Source organism: Antechinus flavipes, chromosome 2, assembly GCF_016432865.1.
Source record: "Antechinus flavipes isolate AdamAnt ecotype Samford, QLD, Australia chromosome 2, AdamAnt_v2, whole genome shotgun sequence".
In the NCBI taxonomy this organism is placed as follows: domain Eukaryota; kingdom Metazoa; phylum Chordata; class Mammalia; order Dasyuromorphia; family Dasyuridae; genus Antechinus; species Antechinus flavipes.
The window spans coordinates 49,153,870-49,161,183 of record NC_067399.1 but is presented as its reverse complement, the minus strand read 5'-3'; positions in this window follow the sequence as shown (position 1 = coordinate 49,161,183).

Here is a 7,314-nt window from a genome sequence, read left to right as displayed (position 1 = left end):
AAGTGGGATAAGGAAGAAGAATCAATTGTTGTAAAAGACAACTTTTTTAAATTAAATCTTTTTATTTTCAAAACATATACATAAAAAAATTTCAGCATTCACCCTTGTAAAATCTTGTGTTGCATATTTTTTCCCTTCCTTCCTCTTACCCCCTCCTCTAGATGGCAAATAATCTAATATATGTTAAACATATTCAATTCTTCTATATGCATTTCCACAATTATTACGCTTGCACAAGAAAAATCAGATCAAAAAGGAAAAAAATGGAAAGAAATAAAATGCAATCATAAAAAAAGTGAAAATACTATGTTGTGATCCACACACAGTCCCCACAGTCCTATTTCTGGCTCCACATGGCTCTCTTCATCACAAGATCATTGGAATTGGCCTGAATCACATCATTGTTGAAAGGAGTCACATCCATCAGAATTGATCATTGTATAATCTTACTGTTGCTGTCTACAATGTTCTCCTGGTTCTATTCACTTCATTTAATTCATGTAAGTCTCTCCAGGCTGGTGATTTCTTATAGAATAATCATATTCCATTACATTCATATTCCATAACTTATTCAGCTATTCTTCAATTGATGGGCATTCCCTCAGTTTCCAGTTCCTTGTCACTACACAAAAAAGGGTTGCTACAAACATTTTTACATGTGTGGATTCTCTACTCTTTTTTATGATCTCTTTGGGATATAAGTAAGCCCAGTAGAAACACTGCTGGATCAAAGGGTATGCACACTTTGATAGCCCTTTGGGCATAGTTCCAAATTACTCTCTAGAATGGTTGGATCAGTTCACAACTCCACTAACAATGTATTAGTGTCCCAGTTTTCCCACATTCCATCTAACATTTGTCATTATCTTTTTTTGTCATCTTAGCCAATCTGAGAGGTATATAGTGGTACCTTAGCATTATCTTAATTTGCATTTCTCTGATTAACAATGCTTTAGAGCATTTTTTCACATGACTAGAAATGGTTTTAATTTCTTCATCCAAAAGTGTCTGTTCATATCCTTTGACCAGTAAAAGACAACTATTGAAAAATGTTAAAAAAAAAAAATTCAAAACATTCCAATCATGTCCTCAAAGAACTTAGATTTCTACTATACATGCACACAGATAATATCAAGTTATAGAGTTGCAATAGGTCACAAAGCTCTAGCAGGAATTTAAAAGGGGATAATAGAGCATTTTGCAACTCTTCTTTTTCTCCCTCCCTTTATTTCCCTTTCCCTCTCCTCCTCTTTTCCTGTTCCTCTCCCTTCCCATCATCACATCTAAAGTGACAGCATTAGAATAGCTGTGAGGCTACACTTGCCTTCTTGTAGGAAAACACTCAAGACAATGTAGCATGAAGAGTGAGATGGTAGTATATGAGTTAATGGAGTGATGTTCAGGGTAATGTTGGAGATGTTAGAAACACCACTAGTAACCATGGTGATTATCCAGAAAGATAATACTGTACCATCCACCTCATGATGAGGTGATTCCATCTTCTCCCTTACCCCACCCCTTTTTAAAAACTAAAATGGAAAAGGGCAGTTTGATGATCTCCCCCTTATAAATAATTCCTGGAAACATTTGTTCCTTAAGCAAAAGTAAAAAACTCAATTCTTAATGGGAGAGATCTGACTGCAGGGAAAGTTGAGATTTCAAACACTGCTAGAAGTAGCAGGTTGCTCACCATTCAGGAGTTTTAATGTTGAAAGTTTTATTTTTTTTATTCCATTCAATAAATGTATCCTAATGTACCTATTAAAAGAAGTTAAAAGTCTTTTACATCACACCAGTTTGGAGAGGTGATTAGAATCTGGAAGGGGTGGGGGCTTGATCTATTACAACAATTGTGTACATTGTTGTTCTTCAGATTTTCCACTCTAGATTAAACAAGAAAGAATTGAATATGAACTGATTTCACTCAATCATGAAGTAGTTGGGAGTCCAGGTCAGTCTTTTACCACTTCTTCAGGGACAGGCAGGCAGTCTATCCATGCATATGTGAGGTTTTGAGACCTAATAATTTTGATCTCACAGTGCTACTTAATGGTTTATACAGAAATTAAATCTATCCTCTCACCTCCCTTACTATTCTTAATACCCATGTAAGAAGACTGGTGGTGTTAGGGCACAAGGGGGGAGAGATGACTATACATTTCCAGAATACAGGATATTATACCTCATAAAAACTTCCTCCAACTAGCTGATCACAAACAATCTGTAATTTAGTAAATTGGTTAGAGTTGCCTGAGTCTTGGAGACATTAAGTGACTGGTATTTTTGACACACAGAAAGTTTCAGAGGTAGAATTTGAAACCAAGTCTTCCTGATCCAAGTATAGCACTCTTCCTATTATCATACCATGTTTCTCTGTCTTGCATGCATACTTAATAATTGTTTATTTAAATGAATTACTATTATAAAGTGTTTCCAACTTTACTATTTCATGATTCCAAATCTTTTTAATCCAGTAGATTTAAATATTTTCTTGGTTGTACCTGGGAATATAATTTCTTTTATTCATCAAATACTATGGTGGGTGGGGAATAAACATTTATTACTACCTATATTATATACTAAGCTATATACTATAGTCATCTGTTCATCCAAAGTCCCATTATATTTACTAATAGTGTGGAATTCTGTAGATCTAGGTCTACTCTTAACTCTGCTACTAACTAATCATGTGGCATTAGGTATTCTGTGCTTTGATTCCCTTCATCTGCCTACCTCACAGGTATTAGGATAGAAAAAATGTGAAGTACTTAAACAATTTTTAAAGCATTCACAAGTAGTAATCTTACTATAAAATATACTCATAACCTGTGAGGGAGATGATTTATTTTATTGTTTGGGAAAACAAATATATTGTATAAATCCAAACTTATATCATTGTATATATTTAGGATGTCACCTAACCCCAGTAATTCTCTAGAAATGCTAAAGATGGCTACAAGGAATGTTGGGTTTCCCTAGGTCTTGGATCCACTTAAAGCATTCTTGTTTGGGGCAGCTAAGTGGCCCAGTTGATAAAACACCAGCCCTGAAGTCAGGAGGACCTGAGTTCAAATTTAGCCATTTAACCCCAATTGCCTCCAAAAAAAAAAAAAAGCATTCTTGTTAGGATCCTGTAGAGGGCTGAAACTCTGTATGATTGATTTAAACAAAGTGTTAACTCAGTAGAATTGATAAGACAATGGTTATCTAGTTTAGCATGGTGATTAATAGTTCTCTAGTTCAGTATTAATTAATCTTACAACAAATAATGATTCCCTAGTAATATAACGACTTGCTTATACTCAGTATGATGGATTTAATTGTAATAGAGTATTTAAAAAGGTCAGAGTCAGACCTAGAGAGGGACCAAAAGGACTGGAGCAGAGTTGGGGAAAACAGAGGACTGGAGGTTGGAGCACAAGCTCCTGGACTCAGGGAGACTTCAAGACAGAGATCATCATGGTGGTCCTCCTGCTTCCCCCACAGAAACCAAGACACATTCTGGAGGACCTCTAGAAAGCTAGCCAAGTCCTGAGGCAAGGAGACAGTGGTGATTACTCTGCTGAAACAAAGTCTGGCCCAAAGACCTCCAGAAAACCAACCAGAACAATACATTTTGGCATCCAAATGTGGGACTGAGTATTTATACTCAGAAGTCCAGACTGACACGATCCTGAGTTCAGTGAAAAAGTCTCTGTGACCCAGAAATTAGAGTGAGTACAAAAATAGACAAGAAGGAAACTTTGTTAAGGGCTAAACTAGTGTTTCAGCTGAAATGGGACACATGTTTAGAAAACAGCCCTCTACAGCGTTCCTACACCCAGATCTTGTGTTTAGGTCCATGCAAGCTTATGTATTGGTTTTGTCTGGATTATGGTATAGATATCTCTTTGGAGGGTACGAAAAAGTTTTCTGATCAGCATTGATGGGATTAGGGCATTGACTGGTCAAAAATAGGCCATATTCCTACCAGCCCGGTGAAGTAGGAGATTGCTCTAAGGATTGTGACCTTTAAAAGCAGAGAAGAGAGCCAGCTGTGAAAGAATTTCTTAGTTCTTTAGAGAAACTGGTTCCTTTGGGGAAGGAGAGGAAGAATTCTTCTCTTATTTGTCTTCTCTTATCCCCACTACTAGCCATAATGGAGCTACTCAGTAAGAGAGATTACACCTAGGAGGGAGCAGGCTTGATCAGTTGAGGCAAGATACAGCTCTGAGGAATGGGAGCTCTGTGAATCAAGACAAGAGTTAGCCCTGGCTATCAGAAACTGAGCTATGTAGAAGTATTAGCCCACAGAGCCCAGCTGAGTAACTTGGCTAGTCCACGTAGCCTTGAGAAAGGAAAAAGCTGTGATGTATGCTCCCTATGTGTATGCCCCTGTATTCTGTCTATGTGCCTAGTCTTTCCACTAATGCTACGTGTAGTTATGAGAGAATGTGCCCCAGGATTATGGAAAGAATATTTTATTGCTGTTGTTGTTATGATATCATCTCAGTAAATGCCTTTGCTTTGAGCTAATTGTATCTGCTGGCTGGTTATTAAAGGCAAGCACACTAGTTGGGGCTTATTAGCCATAGTTTTAGGAGTCTGGGCCCCTACCCAAGAGTAGTTTTCCCCATGGGGACTCAACCTGTGATTATGAGTTTGAGGGGAACCCCCGAGATAGTGACACACACACACACCCCATAATTTCAGACACATACATACCCTAACCTTCCTTTTCCATTCTTTCCCATAGTAACAATGAACTGTACTAGGTAATCGAAATTCATTTCCCAGTCTCCTTTATTTGTTCTACTTGAAAGCCATTAACTTAACTCACCCTATTTTTCCTCCCAAACTTTGCTTTCTTCCTCTGAAGCTTCCTCTCGTTTCTTGGGCTTCTCTTTGCAGCATCCACTTCTGCCTGACCGTTTGGGTGCCCTTGTTGTGACAACGGCTCTGTCCTCTCATCTTCCTGCCTGCCTGTTTTGTTTTCACTACTTGGCTTAGACATCCACTCACAAGATCCTCTAGCCTGACACATAGCCCCCAACTTCTTTTTCCTCTCAGAATCATCCTGGGTGTTCTCTTAGAGCCCAGGCACTGTCCCCTGGGACTAATTGTGTTTATCACTATCCCAAAATAAACTGAGAAAACAAAAAGCACAACCTCTAAATTTCCTGCAGGTCGGAGCTAGCTTTTACTTTCAGACCCTTAACCTCTGACCCTGCCTCGCTCCTGAGAGTACTGCTCCCTTGTTGGCACAGAGGTAACAAAGGGAGCATTCAGGGCCTCTCTAACATGGTAACAGAAGGCCCAAACTCCCCATTGCACATAGATTCCCTTGGGAAAACCCGACCTGTTTTTAAGTTTGATGTGGACTTTCTAAAATATGAGCAGAAGTAAAGAAAAACAATGTGTTTCATTAACTACAAGTTGATGTATTTTTGCATGTATATAAATTGCTCAGTGTTCTCCCTTAATTTGCTCTTTGCTCTTAAATACAATATACCACACAATTCACTCTCTGGCTTTTTTTTTCTTTTTTCTTTTTTTTGGAACCTTGGTCTCCCTGTCTCACCCAGCTGAGAAATACAGCAGCTATTCACAAGCTCAAACCCAGTGCTGATTGGTATGAGAACCTTAACCTGCTCAATTTCCTATTTGTATCAGTTCACTCCTCTTTAAACAACCTACTGGCCTTCCTCTCCTGAGGGCCTTCATCTTTGTCAGATTTAATTCGGCTATCAGACCAGTTTTAACCCCATGGCAGCTCAGAATTTCGTGCTCAGATGATTCATCAACTCCTGATTCCCAAAGGAGCAGGGATTACAGGCCTGTGCTGCCACCCATATCCAGTTACAAAATGGCTTCCTATCCTTATTACATTGGACTGGCTTCATATTTAGCTATTCTAAGTTCTCAGGTTAGATTTAGATGCAGGAGTTCTATATTCTTCAACCTTTAAACATCCTTCTTGTGTCTAAGATAGTGACCCCAGGTTATTCTTTGTAACTATAGTATCCCTTGGCTCCCACATATCCAACCTATGAACTGACCTCACAATTACTTTGCAAACTTCCAGTTAGGAAAAGGAATAATTTTGCCTGACCTGCCTGTGGATCCATCTGGGTGCTTAATATCTTAAGACACCGTGGCTTTTAAATCTTGGATCATTTTCAATCATTAATCATTCACTAATGATTTCTATCTTTAAAATTTATAAGCTGAAAAGATTCTGATGTCTCAAAATAAATATCAAACCTGGGAAGAGCAAAGCCTGAGTTATCTCTTGGAGTAAATAGCACTACTAAGAATGGAGGATTTGGTTTGAATATTGCTAGTTGTATTAGGGGGGTGGGATGGGGGAAGAGAGAAGACTTTCCCAGTTTTAAACAACAGCAGATGACCTGCAGTCCTATATATCTCTAGTATCTTTTGCTCAACATCACTCTCAAAATTCTGGTATTCTGTAATTTTTAGAAGAAAGATGGTGTGGGGTAATTACAACTATAGTTGAAGCTTAAAGAAGGATTCATGTCACTGCAAAAATGACCTTGACTCAAAGCACTTCACAATAAGTTAATTATTGATTTAGATTCATTTCTCTTTCCGCTTTGTAGGGAACATAGCAATTTTTTTATTGCTTAAATCTAACAACAACGTAGGGCAAAGTTGCAGAAAGACTAATAGTTGTTTTTCTCAGAAACAGAATCCAGTTTAGTAAGCCTATGGTGTATTCACTATGTGCAAAGTCCTGCTTGGGGGGGAAGGGAGGAAGTATCTACCCTAAAGGAGCTTATATTTTATTGGTAGGGTATATATACATGTGTGTGTGTGTGTGTGTGTGTATATATATATATATATATATACATACACAAACCAATGTTATTCTTCAAGGAGAGAGAGAGGTAGCTCTAACAATTAAGCTTCCCATAGTATATGACATTTATGGCACAGTGCCTAGAGACTTGGACTTGGAATCAGGAAGACTTCAAATCCAGCTTCAGATATTTCCAGCTGAATGACCCAAGGCCAGTCACTTGTCCTGTCTCAGCTTTGATTTCCTCCTCTGCAAAATAGGAATAATTATACTATCTATTGTTGTGAGAACTGCAATAACATGTAGGAGACTTTGCCAACCTTAAAATGCCAAGTAAATGTCAGCCATTATAATGGATATAGGTGTGAAATATAAGTTCTATAACATTATTTATCATCATATTCTTTATTATAGATGCTGAGTTAATGTTCTCAAGACATTCTAAGTCAGAGATGAGGAAGAAATGCCATTTAGGTATGGGAAATACAAAGCCACAAACGTGATGATAGAAT